This window comes from Macaca nemestrina, chromosome 13 (genome assembly GCF_043159975.1).
Source record: "Macaca nemestrina isolate mMacNem1 chromosome 13, mMacNem.hap1, whole genome shotgun sequence".
NCBI classification, from domain to species: domain Eukaryota; kingdom Metazoa; phylum Chordata; class Mammalia; order Primates; family Cercopithecidae; genus Macaca; species Macaca nemestrina.
In genome coordinates this window covers 106,898,451-106,921,130 of record NC_092137.1, presented here as the reverse complement: position 1 = coordinate 106,921,130, position 22,680 = coordinate 106,898,451, and the positions used below count along the sequence as shown (strand labels likewise).

Below are 22,680 nucleotides of genomic sequence, written 5' to 3'. Positions count from 1 at the left end.
CCTGGCCTGGATGGATAGGAGGCCTCAGCAGGGAAGGGTCCTTCCTCCTGGGGCTTGGGGGTGGGGGTCACGCTCTCCTGGAAATGGGTTGCCCCAAGACCCATATGAGTCTTGCCCCAGTGTCTCCTTTAGGGTCCTGGAGCAAGAAGGAGGGATTCCCACTGATACCTGGGGAGTAAGAGAGAAAAGGAAGCTGGTACATCCAAAAACACAAGCACAGTCTATGAACGCCGTCAGACAAGAGGGCCTGAATGGCACCTGTGGTGATTTGGTCTTTTTGTTTGCTTTTGTTTTTGTCATTGTTGTTTTGAGTCAGTTTAGGAGTTTTCTTAGTAATGACTACTAGGAAACTCAGAGGGAAACACACACACACACACACACACACACACACACACACACGTGAAAGAACAATGCTGGGTGATGACCACGGCTCAACCAAACGACATTTTCGTCATCCTCACACATCTTGTTGAAACGGAAACAGATCTGGGCCTAAAGTCCTCACATCATTTTTCCTGATTCTCTTTGTCTGTTTTTAAAAGTAACTTTCAATTAGAGAAATAATGCATAGCCCTCCTTGTAAAATATTACAAGGTGATAAATAAGGCTCAAGAACTCCTTGGCTGCTGCCTGGACCAAGGGGCCCTCCCCAGACCAGCCACTGCGCTCTATTTGCTGTGGGTCTTTGCAGTCTGGGTAGAACTTTTTAAGCATTTCATTGCTACTACTTAGCTTTTGAGAGTGGGTTCAATGCTGGTGACTGAGGCGTATGCTTAGAGAACAGTGCCCCTGAAGTCAAATCTCAAACTTTCCCTCAATGCCTCTCTCCTCAGAAGGGCCCAGGAAGGTCTGAATTGCCCTGAGAGTTTTCCTCCAGACAATAGCCCAGCCTTCTGGGCCCAGCCATGTTTGCAAAACCTTCTCACACAGCCCTCGGCTAGGCCTCCACAGTCTAAGCCTAGGCTGCTGGGATAGACATTTCTATTTTGCAGGCAATGAACAGAAATCTCCATAGAGTTAAGAGCCTTATACAAAACTACCTACCCTGGCTGGTTTTTCCACGACAGCAGGGACTCCTTTTCTCCAAGTCCCGCCTCCTCACCAAGGTCTCAGGTGATGAGGGCCTTCCAGGCATGAATGTCCCACACGCACGCTTCTGTCAGAGTCTTCACACTCCCTGACCAAGCTGCTCCTGCCTCAGTTCCAGGAAGCTCTGGGCCTGTGTTCTCCCAGGGAGTGGGGCTTCCCATCTAGTCCCTCAAACCAGGAGCCCAGGGGTATTTGTGAGGTTCTGGGAGATTCTAGGAGTCCGTAAATACCAGACCTTTAAGCAAGCATGGTCAGCAGCTGGTGATAAAAATGACAGAAAGAGACACAGCAACCTGTACTCCAACCCTGCCCTCTCCACACCCTCCAAATTGAGTACCTGAGGTTGCAGGGAGGCAGGGCCACCAAAGTCCCCAGTGGGACCGCAGTGTGGCTCTGAGGGTAGAGTTGGATATTGTATGGTTGGCAGCAATTCAGGCCAGTACCCTCAAGTGGGACAGTTGAGAAAAGAGGTAGAAAAAAAGATAGCATGAGAATCTTTAGGACAGGAGCCAGATCAGTCTTCCTAAAGAATATTGTGCAGACGTGCTCTGCACACAAACCTTTCCTTCCTAGAGATCCAGAATATCTAGGAAGATTCATGTTCATCAGCATATTGAAAGCCCTGAGAAGTCCTGCAATCATGGAATATTATAATAATAATGATACTAATAGCCCAAGGTTTTCTAAACTTACTAGTCCAGAGAACTCTTTTCTAGCGAAATTCCTATTGCTCTCTCCCCATGGAGCAATGGAGCACACACTGTGACTGCTGGCCTGGCCCATCTGGGGTAAGGAGCAATGTTGATCACAGTGCTTCTTAAGCAGCTGTGAACTTCCACAGCCTCGCTACAATGGTCCTGGCCCCCCATCTTACTTCAGATAGATTAGACAGATCCAATGTCTAAAACCCTAGATTACTGGTAACAATTTTAGTGACTTAGATCTCAAACTATGCGGTTTCAAACCATGGCCCGGAGGCCAAATCTGGCCCTCTGCCTGTTTTTAAAAATAAAGTTGTATTAAAACACAGCTTCTGCCATTCCTCTATGTATTACCTGTGGCTGCTTCATGCTGCAATGGCAGAGTTGAGCCGTTGTGATAGAGACTATGCAGCCCAGCAAAGCCTAAAATATTTACTATCCGGCCTTTAGAAAAAATGTTTGCTGAACCCTGGCTTAAACAGAAAATCAAAACTCACCTGAAGGATTGGTTCTGTAAAGTCTCAATAGCATGGGAAATTTAGATTTAAAATCTCTGCAATTTGGACGAAGCCAGGTTCTGCTGTGGTTGTGTTGTTGATGTAACGGGCCCAGACTACGGTTCAAGTGTAGACAAGAGTGTGTGTGGGGGTGTGTGTGTGTGTTCATGAAGAGACTGAGAATAGGAACAGAATGGGGAGGAAAGAGAGATGCTTTATGATTTAAGAATACTGAATTTGGAGCCAGAGCAGGGGAAGTTGTGCCACCCTTTAAGCCTCAGCTTTGGTCGTGTGAGAAACCTGGAGATAATGTAACTGATGGCACAGGGTTGTTGTGGATGGAAAATGAGCTCCTGTGAGCAGAGCATCTCTGCTGTCTCTAGGAGACTCAGCAAGTCCTAGGGACTCCTCTGCATTTCTTGTTCAGTGCCCAGTGTGCATTAAGTGCTTAACAAATGGGCTCCTATTTGGGAATTATTCAAGCGACACACAATCTTATTTGGGGAACAGACAACATCTGGGCAAGATAAAACTTCCTTCTTTCCTTTCAAGGTTGGACATTACATGCTAATTTGGGTCATCTCCTGAGTATGACCTTCAGCCAGCCATTGGTCACCTTAAGTGCAAATAGGGCATGAGTGGCGTTCCACGTATAAACCGCATGACAGCTCGGAAAGCAGACGGTCCTGTAAGTGTAACCCACAGACTGAAAATGACCCACGGCAAATGGCAATGCGTGCATGACTTTCGTGCTGGAATTCATGATGGAACATTCTGGATTCCTCCCAGCAAACCTGAGCTGGTCTGCTCTGTTGGCCAGTGAGGTCTGCCCAGAGAGACGCTGGTGTTTATCTGCCATATCCTTTAGTTTTTATTGCACTCAGTCGCCTTGTATATTTAATGGGGAAATTTGCTGAAATGGTTACTAAGCCACAGGGGGAAAAAAAAGGAAGGGGGTGGGGACACACTCTCCGACCCTGAAGTTGGCAAAGTTGCCTCATTAATCAGACCTGCACTGGGATACGACGTTATTCATGTTTAGGGCATTAAAACTTGAAGCTAAAATTGTAGCAGGCAGTAATTTGAGCACAGGCAGCCCGTCTCTCTGCGGTAGATTTATGATGTTTACTCAACAATGGATGGGAACTTTCAGGGAAAGACTAGGCCCCCCCACCCCCGCCTTTTCAAAACACATTGTCAGGCCACAGTGATCAAGTTCCCGATTTTCATGTGAGTATGCAGAGCCTTTTTAAAAGTCTTCAGGGTGATAAGAGCAGACCGTGTTCGATCTTCCCCATTCTGAGCTCAGCGGAAGTAGGAAAATGTGCAAGGCAGATGGAATGAGCTGTCTGCCAGGCGTATGGTGGTTGCCACACTCTCTGACTACACTGCTCTTCCTGACGTGACCGGTGCAGTGCCGCCCCCACCGGCCTTGATGTTGAATCTGGAACATCTGACCACTGTGTCACCTCGTCAGGACCTCAGAGAATTCCCGACAAAAGTTTCCATGTTCCCGGCTGAGGGTCTTGCTTTCCTGTGCTTCAAGGTTACAATTCTTGGAACTGACTGCTGGGAATTTCAGGAAAGTGAGGGTTCCCATTTTCCAAGTTTTCCCACCTCCTTTCTGTCATGACACACAGACAGATGGAGGCCACATCGATCTCTGTCAGTCCAGGCAGACTCTGCCTTCAGGTCTCACATAGCAAAGGAAGAGGCATCAGCCCGGTCTTGGGTCTTACCACTCAGAGGGGAAGCCCTTTCTGTAAGAGGATTCCTTTAAGATGTGGCACAAAGAATATTTGTACTGCACTTGGACAGGAAGGCCCCCAGGTGCGTGAAAACACTTTGGAGTGCTCATCTTCTCTCTCTGGCACAGGTGCAGCAGGATGAGACCCTGTTCTGGTCACTCTGGCTGTTAGCTCTGCTTTTAGCTTTGCCATGGGCCTGGTGTGTTGATGATGAATTGCAGATAATACCACCAACCACATAGGGCTGTTTCGCAAACTAAGTTGACATTGTAGGCAGTTTGGTTAAACAAACCGACTTTGAGTATGGGCTCTGCCACATCCTAAGGGGGTCATTTTGGGTAAGTTACTGGCTCCCTCTGATCTTCATTTCACCATCGTGAGATGGGATGAAGCTATTATCTGCCTCACTGGGCCATTACTGAGTATGTGGAAGTGCTTTTTTTTTTTTTTTTGATAAAATATGCTCATGGATTTTCAATAAATGTTAGGTTCTATTCTCAATATTATGGAAAGATGCACTTCTTGAATTTGGGGAAGAAACAAAGGAGATTGCATTTTATGCCAAAGTCATAAGCACTGACGCATATCAAACCACAAATATTTCTATCATCCAGGCTCTGGGGGGATCGACTTGCCGCCCTATCATGTGACACTTAGATAAAGGATATGAAAGTCGTGCCTCACGTGGACACTATAATTTTGTAAGCTTTTCTTTAAGAGGGTCCCTGACTTTCCAGTCTTCTGTGTTTGTTTTGTCATTTAAGTTCGTGTGCTGCAACAGATTTAAAGTAGACGCTGTTTCCCCCTGCCCCATCCGGCGGTAAACGTGAGAATTTTTCACTTTGAACTAAATACAAGAAATATTAAGTTAGACTTAAAGAAATAGCCCCCAACTTGCAACAAGTAGGGCAGTAAATAAAGGGAGCCCTTTTCTGCAGGGGCTGAGTGGGAGAGGGGAGCTCAAGGGGTTTCGGAGGTGAAAGTAACTGTAATGATTTATCATCAGGGAAGACTTATTTACCCATGGAAGGAATACTATAAAATCGACCTTTCTCATAATAAGGCATGTTCATATGTACAGCACAACTTACATACAAGTATTTATGTAGTTTTGCAAGGAGCTTGCAAGGTTAGAAACACACACACATGTACCCATACATATGAACTATGTTCAGTAACACTACCCATGCAGTCTTTGAAAACCTTCTGTGGATCATCTGGCTAAGGAACTGTGAATCTCATCTGTACCCACATGAGCCCAAAGAGGAGGGGCCGGGTAGAAACAAGAACCAACCAACAAAAAGCAGTGACAACAAGCACCATCACAACGACATGAGTTTTAAAGTGCATCTTGAAATAGCACACAGTTTTCCAATTTAAATAGTTTGGAATGAATCAAACGGGGAAAAAAAGCATTCATTAGATACAACTGAATTTCTCAAAAGTATATTAACACAGCCTACAAATAAATCCTCAAATGTACCACTCTCAACAAATCTTGCATTGACTGATACTCTCTGTCAACCAGAGAGGATGCAGGTAGGAAAATGAATGAAATTTCCGTTCTTCAGTGTTTACCAGATCTCTCAGGTTGTTTGCTTTGGGAAAGTGGCTGTTGCAGGGCTATGGGAATGTGTGAAACACTTTGCTAGTGAAGCCAGCTGAGGCCTTCAGGACCAAATGGCCAAATGAATGACAGACGACCCTTGCAGTAGCTTTGTCTGTCTGCAGAGCGGACTTCTGTGAGTGTTCATAACAGTTAAAGAAGTGACATGCCGGGAGAACGGAAAAGGGTGCTAATGATTTACAAGCGAAGATAAGATATTATTAGGAGTACGAGGTCAATCAGATAAAGATACCATACACACAACTTGGATTTGGGCCCATTCTTTAATTTATTCTGAAAGGAAGAGGAGGAGGAAAGGATGGGGCCTGAGAGTGTCAGCAATTGGCTTCCCACGAGCTGCCTGTTTTAACACTCTTTGTGATTTATTTCAATCCCATCTTTTAAAAAGGTACAGCAATTTGTTCCATCTTTCCTGCTTCCTTCTCCTCTTCCTCCTCCTCCTAAGATGGCAGGGAGAAACTTTCTTAGAGGTCCCATCAACACTGCCATACAGCTTAGAAGACTGGAGATATTTATTCTCAATGTCCTCAGCTTACTTTCCAATAGGAGCATTATTTGAAAGACGGTCTGCCAGCATTCAGCTGAACAGACACAAATGAATAGTGAGGCGAGAGAGTGGTTCAAAGGCTGGGGTTGCTCTCAGGTCTGATGAACCCTCCAGCACTCGCCATCATCGGCTACAATGTTGATGAGACTCCATCACAACTTCGGATCAAGAGAGTTTCTTTATTCCTCCAAACCTTCCAAAGCACTTTATGGACCTTGTGTTTGGACAACACCTCCATGAAGCTTGGAAGCCAAGAAGTCACATCTTCACTGAACAATTCAGGAAATTACAGGGCAGAGGTGAAATATGACCTTTGAGGGAAAAGCTGGCGGTGGAGCCCAGGTCTTCGTTTTGCTGGGATGGTTCCCTGCCATTATTCTCCTTTCTCACGAAAGGATCCTGCACAGTCGATTTACGGCATTTGTAAATAAAGGTGGCTATGTCAGCCTCCTGCTTGGAGAAAAGAAAGCAGCACCTTGAATGCTGAGAGAGTATCTCAAGCTTACTCTTTACTTCCATTACAGTATCTCAGAAGTTATAAGAGATGAAAACGGGGCGAGGTGGTCAAGGTAAGACCGGGGTCAGCAGGGAAATGGCGTGTGAGGAGTTTCTCATTAGAAAACACAAATGGGGATTTGGATTGGTTCTTTTTCTTGTCTCAGAGATCTTCTTCAGAATGACTTCCCCACCCCCACTTTGTCTTTGAAAGTTTTGCCGTGTTTGAATTGGCATACTTACACATTGTAATGATTTTTCTTTCATCAATTAAAAACAAAGCGATTTTTTGGTCAAGGGTCTCCTGAAGCAAAGTTAAGAAACAGAATAAGAAGGTTTTGAGTCATGCACAAGACTGAAAAGTAGCTAATAAAAACCCCTTTTCCCCCTATTTCCTCAAAAGTCAGTTCTCAGAAAAACAATTCTGGATGCATGCTGTTTACCAGCAATGCTAAAAGTTCAAGAAAAGAAAGACATCACAATATTTACACTCAGGGAAATCACTGTTCATCTATCGTGTCTGATCCTGCAGATTTGGGAGTGGGCCCCTGTCCTGCCTGTCAAAGGGAGAGGAAGCAGTGTCTGGCTGGCTGGTCCTGTATTTGCTTCTGTTGTCTCACTGTCCACCACCAGTTTTGTTTTTTGTTGTTTGTTTTCATTTTTTGTTTTTTCTAAGACTGCTGGCATCCCTTCTTTCTAGATCATCTTGTCTTTCTTCTGATATTTTATTTTCATGACTAAGATCGCTAGGACCCCATCAGAGTATATTTCTGATGGCACAATGCTACTACTTCCTGGTATATTTATTTCATTCTCAATATTTGAACCTCTGAATTAAAATAATAGTGATAATAGCCAGCATTTATTGGCTTTGTGCTTTGTGCCAAGCATCATGCTGAGTGGGTTCGTACCTTATTGCAAAGGTCCCCCCGTGCTGCTGGGTTGGTGTCATTCTCCCAGTTTTTGGGTTTGGAAACCAAGGCTCAAAGAGCTCCAACAACTAGTGGAAAGCTAAGCAGACCAGACCTGGGCACTTCTCCACACTTCCTCAGCCTTCCAAGAGGGGCCCCAGCACTGATCTTCAGTCTTCAGACCTAGGTCGTTCTTGCCTCGGGGAGAGACAGATCAAGGAAAGTCAGGTGGTTGTTAGCTAACAAGAGCAATGTTCTTCCAGAGGGGCAACAGGTGAGGGACAGGGCTGGGAGCTCCTGCTCCTGGAGGTCAGGTGGGCCACCCCTCCACCCATCAGCATCTTGCAGCCAGGCAGATCCCTGTGGAGGCCCCTCAGTGACAGAGGGAAAAGCCCCCCGCAGCCCGGAATTGGCCTCATTGAGAGTGTCCCCAAGGAGAAACATATAGGGGATGCCAGCAGCCCTGAAGGCTGGAGAGGGAGCTCATCTCTTCTCCGTCATAGCCCCTGCACACAAAAGTTGGAGCCAGAAGCACCCACAAGTGTCCCTATCCAAACAGGGCAGGAGGAAGGAAATCCATTCAGTGATTCCTCCCCGGCAACATCTCTCCAGAGGCCTGACTATGCAGCAGGAGCTAGCTGGGCGGCAGAGCCACAGCCAGGGCCCGTCCTCAACAGTCAGGGTGCTGGGTGGATCTTGTCTATGCTTGCTGCCTGTGGACCAGAGGCCCCAACCCACACAGCAACACCATTGCACCCAGTGGCTTCCCAGTGCAGCCATGGTGGATGCCCAGGGACAGGCAAGAGTGAGACCCTTCTCCCCACCAGCTCCCAGGGCACAGAGGCTTCTCCTGTGGTGGTGCCACGTGGAGCCATGCTTGAGTCTGCAGTGGGTCTGGGGACAGCCACACACAAGCTCAGGAGACACACATGGCATCACATGTCACCTACAGCCACTCCACACACCAACACATATGCACACAGGTACCAGTATATACCCACCACACACACCCACACACATCACAAACACCTCACTCCACATGCAACATAGACACCCACACCCAGCCACACACAATGCACATGCACCACAAACATACATACTGCATACACACACAAGCTATAGAAACCGACGCTCATACTGCACACATGTCATACCCACATCCAGCCACATCACATACTACATCCATGCACACATCCACCAAGAAACCACACTTGTATTCACCCATGCATTCCCACACACCATACCACACCAAACATTCTAAACACGCAGGCATGTATGCACAGCTATACACACATACCATAGATGTGCACTCACGCACACACACAACCACCCCATGTGCATATAGGCACCCACGCACCAGACACCCGTGTCCTCTTCTGCACCCACACCTGTGTCACACATTAAGGTACACAGAACCCATATGACCTTGTCACACACCCATACCCACACACTCCGAACACACACATGCTTGAGTGCACACTTTTGTTCTCATCCCCCCATGGCTGACTCTGCTTCCACTAAGGCAGACTTTCCAGAACTGTCGAGGAACTGCCAAACACCCTTCCTTTTAGAGATGACCGTGTGTTGAGGAGTTAGTGTTCGTAAAGCGACTTCTTGGGGAAATATAATAGCAGATATAAGGTACTCTAAAGTGAGGGTATCCAAGCCAGATAGGCATTGTCAAGCGAGGGCATGCCTGAGAGTGAAAGGCAGAGCTGAAAGGCATTATGAACTCATTTCTAATAGGCATGGACAGGACCACCCTGAGCGAACTCAGGTACATGGTCACCTCGCCTGCAGGGACCAGGGACAATGCTTACAGAGTCAGTGTGTCTGCTGCCTATCAACCCTCTCGGATATAAAAATAATGGGATAGGAATTGGTGGCAAGGGCTGGAGGTAGAAGAGTCATAGTTTTCGATGGTATTTGTGCATTCCCTTCTCAAATTCCCTTCTGGCAGGTGGAACGTTTTTCTCAATAATTTCCTTGCTGCATGTTGATGGTTCCCAAACATTCCATCCTCTGCTCCATCCCCATTAGCTGAGTCGGGGAGGCCTGCCTGGGGCCCAGGAGTCCCTGTATGATGTCTCCACCCTCTGACCAGCGCCTCTGAAGAATAAAGACCGAATGCACTCCTCTAACAGGTACTCAGCACCTAGCTGAGGTGAACATAAAGAGCAGAGCTAGCAACTGTGACAGCCCCCTGGGATCTTGCTGAAATGCAGATTCCAGTGCTAAGGTGTCCGGGTGGGGCCTCTCCCTTTTTGACCCAGCAACATCAATATTTTTAATTTAATTTTTTAATTTTTTTGAGATGGAGTCTCACCCTGTCACCCAGGCTGGAGTGCAATGGCACAATCTCAGTTCACTGCAATCTCCACCTCCTGGGTTCAAGTGATTCTCCTGCCTTAGCCTCCCAAGTAGCTGGGATTACAGGTGCATGCCACCACACCCGGCTAATTTTTTGTATCTTCAGTAGAGACGGGGTTTCACCATGTTGGCCAGGCTGGTCTTGAACTCCTGACCTCTTGATCCACCCACCTCAGCCTCCCAAAGTGCTGGGATTACAGGTGTGAGCCACCGTGCCCGGCCACAACATCACTTTTGAGTAGTGGGCAGTTTTTGCAGAACAACGTCCACCCTCATCCCAGCCCGTGTGGATCCTCACACAGCCCTGGCAGGAGGCAGGGCCAATGGGAGCCACCAGTGTCCCCTGCTGGGGAGACTCCAGCAGGAAGGGGTGCCAAGTGCTCAGCACCCATCAGTCAACTTCCAGTTGCCCTGTTTTCAGCCATTGTCTGGTGTCACCCTTCCCAACTGTTGCTTACCGTTCACAGTCCTTTTCAGGGAAGAATGACATTTGATTTTACACATCTACAAAATATAAAATGGCAGCATAATAGAGGGATAGGGAGAAGTTCATCACTCTGGACTTAAATATGGGATGCAGCATCGCATGACCATTTTTGTGATATGGGAAAAATTGATTGTCCTCACTAAAACTCAGTTTTCTTAACTGAAACAAAGGGATGATCACCTTGCCTCTGGGGCCTGCCTATGCACACTGGAAAATAACATTGTAAACCACCAAACATGTCTCCAGAGCAAGCTAGAATCTTAGGTGGTAGCTGGGATGATTATAAAGGTGCACATTTTTAAATCCATCTACGTAGACAATCATCACTGAACATACTAAGTACCCTAGACCTGAGTAGAGTGAGGCTGAGGTTCACGCGGGACTAAGGGAGAGGGAACTGAAATCTACCCCATTCCAGCAGGAGCACTCAGGACAGCTTTCAAGATCCTGCTAAGTCATGTAAAGCATGTAACAGACCATGATTCCAGCAACAAGAGCATCATGAGAAGTAGGTGAATCTCCAAAAGGTAATCCAGGTCTCGCATTGGAGACAGCAGCCCTCCCTAAACAACTTGTGAGGCAAAGCCAGCTATTCCTTCTCATGGACTCTCTTTTACTGCATAAAAGCAAATATGACTCAAAAGTACTTTAGTTTTAATAAAACAGACATTTAAATCTGGAAATTTCAAGTAGAGCCATTTGTCAGAAAACCTCAGCAAAAATAAGCATGATGCAGCTTGTCTAGATCTGAAACCCTCACTGCTTTGATAACTGAGTTAAAGAACTCAACACGGGGGTTGGCTTAGGTGAAGCCAGATAGGGCTGTCTCAGCCACAGTGCATTTCTGAGCCAAGTGCTCACACACGGAGCAGGGGAGGAAAGCGGAGTGTTCCCACTAAGTTTCATCTCCACCAGATCAGTTTCCTCTTCCTGCCATTTTTGATAAAGTGAGAACATGTGGATCCAACAGCTTCTCAGGGGAAGGAGTTGCCTAAAGCCCATGCCAGGGAGGCCACATGTGGCCCTGTCAGCCTGGTCATGGGCACAGAACGTGTGGCTCAATCCCATTCTTGCTGTGGTTCGAGTATGTGCAGATCTCACTTCAGACAAACTTGCAAACATCTTAGAGATACTGGAGGAAAAAGGAGAGAGTCTGGAAGACCGGGAACAAGAAAATACCACCACCATTTTCCAGGGGAATGGATTCTAAAAACTACAGAAGAACAGACTTCCTCCAAGTTCCCAAAAAACCCAGAGGAGACACGAAACAAGGCTCACAAGCTTTTGGGAAGAAAGTGGTGGTCTCAAGGAAGCAACATAAGTTCTCTAAGAGAAAGTCATTCCATGCTAACCTCATTTCCTGTTTTGACGAGCTTCACCAGAACAGTCGATTAGGGGAATGCCCCAGAAAGTGTGTCTTGATTTCAGTAAAGCATTTGAAAACCTCTCACCCTATCCGATCTAAGATACAAAAGATGGGCCAGATGATGGTGTGACCAGGAGGACTTGTAATTGGCAGGACACTCGTCTCCAAAGAGGGCCACCTCCTGGCTCGTGGAAGTCCTGCCTGCCTTTGCTCCCTTTGCAGCTGCTGCAAACAGCCAGGCTGCTCCTGAGTCCCCAGTTGGACAGACAATTCCGTGCTTTCTGCCCACAGTCAGGTGTGGTTTGAAATGACTCTGCAGCTCTACCCATGAGAAGGTTGAGGACCCAAAAGCAAGGATGTCAGCCTGGCGCGATTGGTTCTGCACAGGGGACATCCTTTGGAGTGACACAGGACCTTCTTCGTGGAGAGCCATGGGGCTCTGTCCTGTGTTCTGTCCCATTCACCATTTAAAAAACACCTTGGAGGCTGGGGGCGGTGGTTCACGCCTGTAATCCCAGCACTTTGGGAAGCTGAAGCGGGTGGATCATGAGGTCAAGAGATTGAGACCATCCTGGCTAGCGTGGTGAAACCCTGTCTCTACTAATAATACAAAAAATAAAATAAAATAAGCCGAGCATGGTGGCGGGTGCCTGTAGTCCTAGCTACTCAGAAGGCTGAGGCAGGAGAATCACTTGAACCTGGGAGGTAGAGGTTGCAGTGAGCTATTCCTTCCAAAAAAAAAAAAAAACCACCTTGGAAGGAGACATGGTAAGTGAAGGCATATTTACCAAATTCGCAGATCACACAAAGTTCTGAGGAAGAAATGGCTCCCAAAAATGTAGGCACAAGGGTTAGAAACCTGGGATGGAACCAAAGGGAACAAATGTGAAGCTCTAGTGTCTTTTAAAAACACAGTCCACTGTAGGGTTAAAAATCTATGTCAATTTGTTTCAAGTTATGCCACTAAGTACTTGAGTGTGGCCAGGGATGCGAAAACAAAACCTGTACTTTTCAATGCTTTCAGCAATATTAAGCTCTGTCTTAGGGTGTTAGACAGGCTCTAAAAAGCCCTCCCCTCCTTATCTTACGGCCTTGTTGGGAGGACAAAATAAGTCAGAGATGGTAAAGTGCTTTGAAAAAGGGAAAGCTCTGAAATTCAAAATAGTATTATTATTTGTTGTAAGGTGCTTTCCCTCCAACAAAAAAAGAAAATCTGGCAGTCTGTGAGTGATAAGCAGAAAGTGATTCAGCTTTGGTTCTAATTCTCCATCTCTAACCCCAATGAGTCGAGTTTGCTGGGCCACCTGACTAAATCCGTGACCTCCGAAAGGTGGCACTTCCAGCACTCTGCTTTTCCAAAAGTCTCGTAAATTCTTGGATTACACGAACTAAACAATAATTTAGAAAGCTCCTTTCTAGAACTGGGTCTTCATAGATACAAACTGAGTAAACCAACAGAATGAACACCAAAGTACTTAGGTCTGGGCCTTAGATTTTTACAGATACAATCATGCATTGCTAATGAGAAGGATACAGTCTGAGAAATGCATCATTAGGCAATTTCATTGTAATGCGAATATCACAGAGTATACTTACACAATCCTAGATGGCATAGCGCGCACAATATCACAGAGTATACTTACACAATCCTAGATGGCATAGCGTGCACTACATGCCTAGGCTATATGGTATGGCCTATTACTCCTAGGCTACAAACTTACACAGCATTTCAGTGCACTAAATACTGTAGGCAGTTGTAACACATGGTAAGAATATGTGCATCTAAACGTGTCTTCGCATAGAAAAGATAATGCATTGTGCTACAACATGACAGTTGCAACATTACTAGGCGATAGGAATTTTTCAGCTCCATTATAATCTTATGGGACCGCTATTGTATATGCAGAAACATCATTGAGTGCATAACTGTATTTTCAATGCTTTTCAGTCCTACAGTGCAGTGCTTTGAAAGTTTGTCGCCCTTGCTGCTGCACAAGCCCTGGCTTGAAACATAGATGAAAAATATATAGCAAATCCAAGACAGGAGGGCTTGTTAGTGAAGTTAACAGACAGAATTACCTTAAAAGTCCCTTCAGGCTTAGCAGGATTTAACTTGGCAGTTATAGGACTCCAGGTTCCCCTGGACCACACTAGCCAGTAGAACTTCCTGTGCTCATACACATGTTCTGTATCTGCATAGTCCAATATGGCAGCCACAAGTCACGTGTGGATATTTAAATTTAAAATAAAAAGGAATTTTAAAATTCAGTCCCTTGGTTGTACAAGCCACATTTTATATGTTCCATAGATATCTGTGGCTAACAGCTACCATTGTGGATGGTACATTGAAAGACCAGTGTTTCTCAGTCTTGGCTATGCATTGAAATGACCTGCAGAGTTGTAAAAAATACTGATGTCTACACCCTCTCACTCCCCAGATTCTGATGTGATTGGTCCAAGCGGATCCTGGGTGTCTGGATTTTTCATAGCCCCTGGGTAATTCTAATGTCTGGCCAGGGTCAGAACCATTGCCTTAACCATCTAGAATTGTGTGGTCACTTCTCTTTTGCTCTTTCTCCTAATATCCTTGTGAACTAACTATCCCGCAGGCACCATATGGGTTATGTCTGGTCCTCCCTGCGCCTATGACATCCATCTTTTTGAGGTCATAAATAATCCTGGGGGTGAGACTGGGAAATGGGTAGAGAATGTGGTTTCATCCCACTCAAGAACACAGAGGAAGAGTGATCACTTGGGTGGAGATGTTCTTCCCAGTGGAGCCCCTTGCACCTGGGCAAGGGTGTATCCAGAGGGACCAGAGTTAGGTGTGTGTCAGCAACTCTGCCAACCCACAGTTGGGCCTGGCTCCCCACATCCTCAGGAGGACTGTCCTTGATGTCCATGTTACCCCTGTACACTGCCCTTGCACATGTTACCCTTGTACACTTCCTTCTCTTCTGCTAGAACCTAGCCAGGTAGAACCAGCAGAATCTCAGGGCAAGGTGGAATCTTTGTATTCATCTCATCTGCTCTTCTTAGTGTTCTTCTGGGAAAAGTAGCATCCAGAGACACCCAGCTGAGGCTAATTCCCTCCACAACACAGTGGTCCTTATCTTCCAGGATGGGGGCAAATAATGCGAACTTTAGGAAGTTTATCAGCAAGGCAAAGTTTGGTTTCTGATGAGAACCTGACTATCCAGACAGTAGAGCGTTCACGATCACCCTTTTCTGCTGGGTGATGTCCCAGAGGAAAGCCTGGGTCCTCACCCCAGTGAGGCCATTCACCAGACTCAGATCAGTTTCCTTATCCGCCAAACATGGTCAGAGCACTGGGCTGCTCAGCATCTCAGTGTGCCTGAGAAGTAATGAGAGGATGAACCCAGTCAGCCCATAGTTGTTGATGAGGCTCAGGTCTCAAACACCGGGGACAGACCGGGAAATAAGAGAGACCACAATCTGCCTTTCTAGAGCAGAATTTTGGGAGTGGAGTGAGAGACAGACAGATAATTGAACATTCAGAATAAGTGCTGATAATGGTAAGTCTATGAAAAAAATAAAATAAAATCACAAGATAGAAACGGTGGGGAGGAAGGAGGGTTCTCTCAGGACATGGTGCTCAGGGAATTCTCCCTGAGAAGGGGGCATTTGGGCTGAGACCTCGATATGCATTGCAATGAACACTGCATGCACGTAGTGGCTTTTGTGATCATCATCATGGCCTACTGGTAAACTAATTCCAACAAGTACAAAACAGTAAACATGGTCATTTAAAATTATTCTTGGATGTTTGCTAAGCTTAAAAGTGAAGATTGCCAGAAAGTTCTGGAAGGCTCCTACTAATGGCCTCTCTGGTCATGTCCTCAGGAGGGGGTCAAATTGTCCTGCTTGAGGTTGGGGAAGAGAGTGGGATTACACAGAAGGAAGGCTTCGCTATTTCACCGTTGTATAGACTGTTCAGGTGCCAGTCTCAGAGTGTCAGAGTTCAAGAGAGCATTTAGGAAATCGGGGCATCTAAGTGAAATGGGACGGAGCCGTTTACCATGATGAACTGTGCAGTGTGCCCAACACTTCTTCAGCAGAGCCCACTCAGACTTGGCTAGAGGTGCTGGGTAGGGACCGGGGCTGAGTTAATCCCACCCACTGTTTTGTCTCCAGAACCCAGCACACAGCAGGCCCGCAAGAAATCCTTATGGGATGAATAAGTGAAGCAGTAACGGATGTGTGAGGGGAGGGAGGCAGCAGAGATGGTAGATGTCTCTAGTGGAAAGCCCGAGGTGAATGGAGATCTTGGGGTCACAGTTTATAGGCCACGATCAGGGTGGGTGTGAAAAGAGGTTTCCAGATGAAGCTCAACGTTTCTCTCAAATGTCAGTCTGCCCACACTGACTCTACAGCAATCTGGGAGAGATACAAGAAGCAGCAAGGCAAGCGTGGCTGAGTTATGAGAGAGTCAAGCCCAACACACATTGAAAGATGTCAGACGAACTGTGTGGTAATGCCAGGGTTCCCTCAAACACCTTTCAATCAGTGCTTAAAGATAGCTAATAAGCAAACAATTCTGTTTTCTTTAGTTTTGCTTTTAATGAAGGACAAGGGATTAAGACACATAGAGACTGGCCAGACAAATGGGAAACCGACCAGACCAGACCATGACCAAAATATCACAGGCAGACCACCCGCAAATGCAGAGGCCTCAGAGTCCACAGCGGGCGGTCAGAACCAGGCCCCAGGGAATCTTTCAGCTGCATCCCGTCTGTGATCGGCGGGCAACAGGTAGAGGTGCTGGAGGGGGCTGAGTCCTGATTTTCGGTGTCTGTCATATTCGATCAAGTGTGTCATAGAGCTTCCTGTTTCATCTCCCAGTTATTCTGAAACAAAAACATGCATGAAAAACACAGGTCACTGCCAACCACACTGACAGTTGCTCTAGAACATGGAGACTGAAAAGGGAAAGACATATCATGAATGCCACAATAAGCCAGAGAATCAAATTTATCAGCATCTATTCAAATATTGACAAGCAACAAACATTGCTGGCGGCAACAGTGGTGCAGGGCATGGGGTGTCCACATAAACAGAATTCAGAAGAGACTAAAAAGGCAGATGTTCCCAAAACCCTGCTGCTTTGTTTGGGGCCAACCTGTGTGTTTATTGAAAAGTTGACTCAGTTCTGACTTCCTGGTCAGAGTCTGACTCTTGGTGGGCCCTGAGGCTCTTCCCCTACATGCCCCCGTTGACTTGGATGAAGAGTCACACAAGGACTTACAGGATGGCACAGGTGTTTGCCCAGGTGGTGCCCTGCACTCCCCTCTCCAAGGGCCCAAAGAGACCCAATGAGAGATCCCCATGGAATTCCAACCCAATGAGGTCCTGAGCCTCCCCGGGAGACATGGCCTCCCAGGTACATCGAATAATCACGATAAACCTGGGCCAAGCAGCCTCGGTGAGGTAGAGGGAAGGGTAGATAAGAAGGGGGCCCCGACCAAGCAACGTCCCTGAGGACAGCACAGGACTGACAGCAGCTCCAGAAAGACTGTGATTCTGTTAATAACTGCTCTGCTGCTTGAGACCAGTGTGGTCTGGCTCACTGTTTGCAGAAAATCATTCTCAGTCTTCCAAACATGTGAAAGGATACTTCCAAAGACAGACAGAGGGACGGCAGAATCAGAAATACAGATGGCACCATCTTCCCAAAGTCCATACTGTGGCCCCACAAAACCGACTTCATGCTTAAATCTGCTGCTCAGACACACTTTGGGGAGAAAGCGGTTTTTCCAGGAGCGAACCAGAGACAGCACTTTCATGGGAGGGAGGTCAAATCCAAGACTACCCGCTATTTCCAGCCATATTCACCATGGATGAAGAAGGGATAGCTCTACCCAGGACCGTGCAAAGCTTCCTTGGGAACCCTGCCGTCCCTTCCACATACAACCTGTCCAAGGCGCAACCCTCAGTTCACCATGAAAACCCACTGGCCCTGCCGCTCCCCATTTCCTTTGGTTCATATTAGGCACAAATTTTTCTGTAAAATGAGATGAGGGGATGTGGCTTTGGAAAAGCTTCATCCTTCCTCTTGAGACTCATTCACAAGATACAGTAGCACACAAAAGACACAGAGAAGTTAAGAAATAAGAAAGCTGTTTAAATTATTGTGCACTTCCTGAACATATATGGGCATAACTTTTTTTTTTTTTTTTTTGGCACACCGTATTTTTTTTTGTACACTGGTCTTTGCTGGCATGGTTCTGCTGAGTGGTGTTAGGAAATGTGGCCGAAGTCGGGTTGCCCAGCCCGCAGGGCCTGGCAGAGCTCTCCTCCTCCTAGGGTCTCTTGCAGCACTGCAGGCCAGGGAATAAAGCTTCTCCTGAGCTGGTAGCCCTGGCTGCCAGGACATGTGGCAATTGTGACAGTCTCTATCTATCTTTTGAAACTGTATTGTTCCTCCCTCCACCGCGGTATCTTTCCCAATGTCTTGTACAAGTGAGTTAACGGATCCATACAAACCCCTACAGTCTTATTTGTTTTTTCCTTAAAGGCCTTATTGGCTAGTGACAGTGAAAAATCGAGCTTCCTGAGTCTTGACGAACCTGGCCCCGTGATCCCTACACATTCTGGGAGGAGCACTGCCCAGATGAATCTGTTGGGAAAGCCAGCTTCCCGTTTTGAGTCCTATGAGCTAGCATTTTCTAATGTGGCTTAAAGTCCAGCATCTGGGCCCAGGATTTCATACACAATGCCTTCCTGGGTGGGCAAAGAGAAACAGGAACTAAGTAATGCATCAGTGGCCGGTAGGGGTGGAAGGGGAAACCTGGTTTCTTTAGTTTCATCACTGAAATAGAGAGGTGGTTTACCAACCCGTGCCCCTCACCAGTTACCCCCACTTCTGAGTGCGATGAAAAACCAAAATGCAATAGCCCAGGAGGGCCACAGTATGGAACACCCAACCATGTGGACCCTGGGCCAAAGTCACAGAGTGAGAGGTGGCCACCCTTAAGGATCATCAAACCAACCCTTCACTTTGCAGGTAAAGAAAGCAAAGCTCACCGAAAAAGGAAGTTGGCAACCTTCCCAAGGTCACTCTGGATAAGACACAGCTGGGACCGGGACCTGGGTCTCTCCTACCTCTCCTACCTTTGGCTTCTGGCCAAAGCTGAGAAGACTCTGAATTCCAGCTCTCCACTGCAAGGCCTGAGCTGGCTTGTCTGGGAGGTTTTGCGAGGATGAATCAGCTCTACGTTGGCCTGGCTGTCTAGTTATCACTGAAGAAACCCACGACATTTCATCTGAGAACTAAAAGTTTTGCCCCTAATTCAGAGCCGATCACACCTGGCTTCCTAGATGCCAGTGTACACTGGGAGTGGGTGGAGACCACCAGTGCCACCCCAGTGTTGAGGCAGCCCTGAAGAAGCTTCTAGTCACAGACAAGGCCACTCTTACTCTTGGCTTGGCTGACCTGCTGCTCCTGCAGGTGTCTAGTATTGAGGAGCCCCCAGGTAGGCCTCCCCACTGTGGGTACACAACCTCACTTCCCCCCAGATCTGAGAGGTGGCCTCAGGGTCACACACATCACCCTGAATAGAAGCCCTAACTGGGGGCCCAAAATGCAGCTCAGGCAACCTTCACGAAGTTCCCCAGCTAGCTCCCAAATCATACTCTTTCTGTTCCTGATGACAATCAGACAGAAGGCTGCTGGCATGGTAAACTGACAAGGGGAGAGAAGCAGTGGCACAGATGCCCACCCCCAATCCCACCCCCGAGGCAGGCTGTTTTGCCCTTGAAGTTGAACCATCCAAGCCTCTACTTTCTGCGCAGTAAGTCTCAAGGCAGGAGGAAGTGAAGACCACAAGCTTCGATTCGCTGTGACATCCAAGGAACTGCCAATACCTCACTGCTGAGAGCCCAAGCCAGAGCTTCCAGTCAGCCACATGCAAAAACACTGGAGCTCGCTCTGCCCCATTGGCAGCACCGAGGTCTTCCTCAGTGCATAGAAAAGGGACGAGTGAGGAATTCACACCCTGTCCATCTTGACTCACATCAGATTCTAACACTATAGGAAGCCAACTTTTTGAGATTTCAAAAGAATTGCCAAGGAGGATGGAGCCTGCTCAGTTACTGCCAAACTGTTCGGTTCTCAGGAGTCCACTGTTTTTATTTTTCAGAATATTAAACCTAGACCGCACATTCAGGAAATGTATATTTCTTATCATAGACTAATTTTAGGGAGATATGAGATGGGTTCTTTGTATAATCAGACTCGTGTGCTGCTAGAGCTGTCAGGGCAGGGGAGCCAGGCAGCAGTACTTGAGTCCCCCGGCCCTTGTCTCTGACAGAGGCTCCCGCGTCTAGAGCTCCAGCCACGTATCTCTGAGCAGACTTAGCACCTTTTCAAGGGGACCTCCCCTGAGAAGCAGTTTCTGCAAAGTGCTCCACGCATCGTTACCGACCTACACTTGGTCAGGAAGATTCTGTGTCTTTGAGTGGGGACTTTCAATACCCCTGTCAGCAGAGTGTGTCAGTCCCAGGACACACACCCGAACATGTACCATAGGCCAGCTACAGCTCCCCAGCTGAGCTTTCCTTCAAACATCTCCCCAGCCCTCTCAGGTTGGTGCTATTGGGATCATCTCTCTCACCTAGGAAAGATCAGAGCTCAAGGGAATTCAAAAACTAGCAGGGAAAGAGAGGGACACAGCCTTCCATGCAGCGAACTGATGGTGAGGCTCTGCTGCTTGCCAGGACACTCAGCAGCCCCTTCAAACATCTGACCCCCGAGGTCTTCCAGGCTCGCTCACTTTTGGGTGCAGAGTGTCCTGAGCAGCACAAAGTCAGACATAGCCAGGTCCATGCACATTTGTGTCTTTCCACAGGGTCAGACTTTTACCGATGCTATTTCAATCACAAAAGCCACAAGTTACATGGAGTTCCCAAGGAAGTGATTCTCCTGAGAATGTCCTGTTCAGTTGGTAGTCAGAGCTGTGAGTACTCAGGCTCAAGCCACTCTGCAAGTCAGTCAATATTGCAAACCATACACAGCAGTGTCCTTAATTTAATCAATATATAAATGCTATATTAAACATTCCACATGAAACAGTAACATTTAACATCGAGAGAAAGGGGATAAAAGAACATAAATGTGGCTTTGGAAAAAAAAAAAGAGTCAGAAGGGGATAGAAGAAAGGGTTAATGAGCCAATCCAACGAGAGCAACATGGATGAGAGTGTCCTGGCCTGTTCCGGACAGACATCAAGAGTCTTTGATGTGGGCAGAGTCTTTGGCAACAGATGCCGGGTGCTGATCACGACAAGAACAGAGCAAGACTCTGTTAACATGACCATCTCAAGCTGGTGAAATCCTGCTCTTCTTATAGCCCCAAGACCTCTGGCAAGGACTGATAGTAGAAAAGAGCTGGTGATGTCCCTATCTGGTTGGGTGTGGTCTTTATTGATTAGGTGGTCATCTGTTCCCTGTTGGCATGATGCCTTTTGACACGTAAGATGGAGTCTTTTTCTAAGATGGTGTCACTTCCGTCAAGAGTGCTCTGTAGAGGGAAGAACCTATGACAGCTCCCTTAGTTTATAGTAAAGGTGGAAATTGTCAAGGGGTAGCAACCCAAGGGTCGGCCCTTGGTAGATTGTTTTCTAGTCTAGTCATACCATACACTACAGACTCACCCTTTCACTATCTGTAAAATAAAACCCATTTTTCAAAGAACCAAACCTCAAAAACATTTTAGCCACTTTATAGTCTGATGGACATGGTAAAACGTCAAGATGACAAGTAACCTTGCTGTGCAGTTACTGAGAAATGCAAAAGGCCTTCTGAGAGGCTGGTGTGGATTCTAAGTTTGTGGTAGGGCACACAAAGGGACATTAGGAAAAAAGTGGAGACAACTTGCAGACTCCAGTAGACATAGTTTTCAGGTATTTCAACCACCCTGGCTCTAGGCTGTGGTTCTCAATGGGAGTCTCAGCACTGGCAGCATCTCCTTACCTGAGAGTTGTTAGAAATGCAAATTCTCCGGCCTCACCTCAGATATTCTAAGAAGGAAACCCTGGGGCTGGGTCCTAGGGATGTGTGTTTCACAGCCCCCAGGTGATTCAGATACACACAACCACCGGTGGCAAGTCATATCTGCTCCTAGTGACATTCTTGTATGCAGGGCCATGGGTGACTGCAGGTTGGCCATGCGGCTGGCTACTGATGTTCACACTTAATCAACTGTACCCAAGCTACTTGCTGGACGCTCTCTCCTGAGATCTCAACCAGGGGCGGAAAGAGCAAGCAGCTCAGAAGCCGTCCAGAATTTTCAACACATTTTTGGGGTGACCTGGGGAGAAATGTTGGCATGCTTCATCCCTTAATCTCCTTTTCCAGATGTTGCTCATCCACATAGCGTGAGACTGAACACTGTGGGATATTCAATTTGCACCAGTGATCTCTCCCTAAACATCAAACGTCTCTTCTGCCCATGCTCCATCCCTGCCCCTATCCCCCTTGCCTTCCATCCTTCAGCTCCTTTCGCCTGCACAGAACACTTAGCCATGAATTCTACCGCAGTCTCTTTCAAATAGAACAGAAATGTTTTCACCAGCTCAACCCTCCTCACTGCAACCCTGGGGAGGAGAGGTGGGTGCAAAATACCACATCCCCCACTCCCACTTTCAGGCTCTGCTCACGCCGACATGTGCCCAGGTAGACAGCACCAGCAAAAGGCTCACAACAACGCAGGCAGGAGGCACTAGACACCCAGGCCTCCCAAGAAAGTTGAAAAAAAAATAGTTTGTTTATCATTTAAAAAAAAAAAAAACTAACCTCATACAGGAAGTATGAGAAGCAGAAGAA

At 47.1% G+C, this 22,680-nt stretch overlaps 1 protein-coding gene across 19 annotated transcripts in view; it reads right to left on the bottom strand.

Annotated features, from left to right (window-relative positions):
- The window catches only part of LOC105471806 (myb-like protein A), a 504,277-nt gene that overhangs the window by 242,633 nt on the left and 238,964 nt on the right, over window positions 1-22,680 (bottom strand). Inside the window, exon 2 of one of the 19 annotated variants that reach the window (XR_981349.3) lies at window positions 16,395-16,706. The exons of the other annotated variants lie outside the window; for them this stretch is intronic. The gene's annotated coding sequence lies outside the window, so the exon portion shown is untranslated. Of the gene's footprint in view, window positions 1-16,394; window positions 16,707-22,680 lie in introns of those variants that run through there. 19 annotated transcript variants of the gene reach the window in all.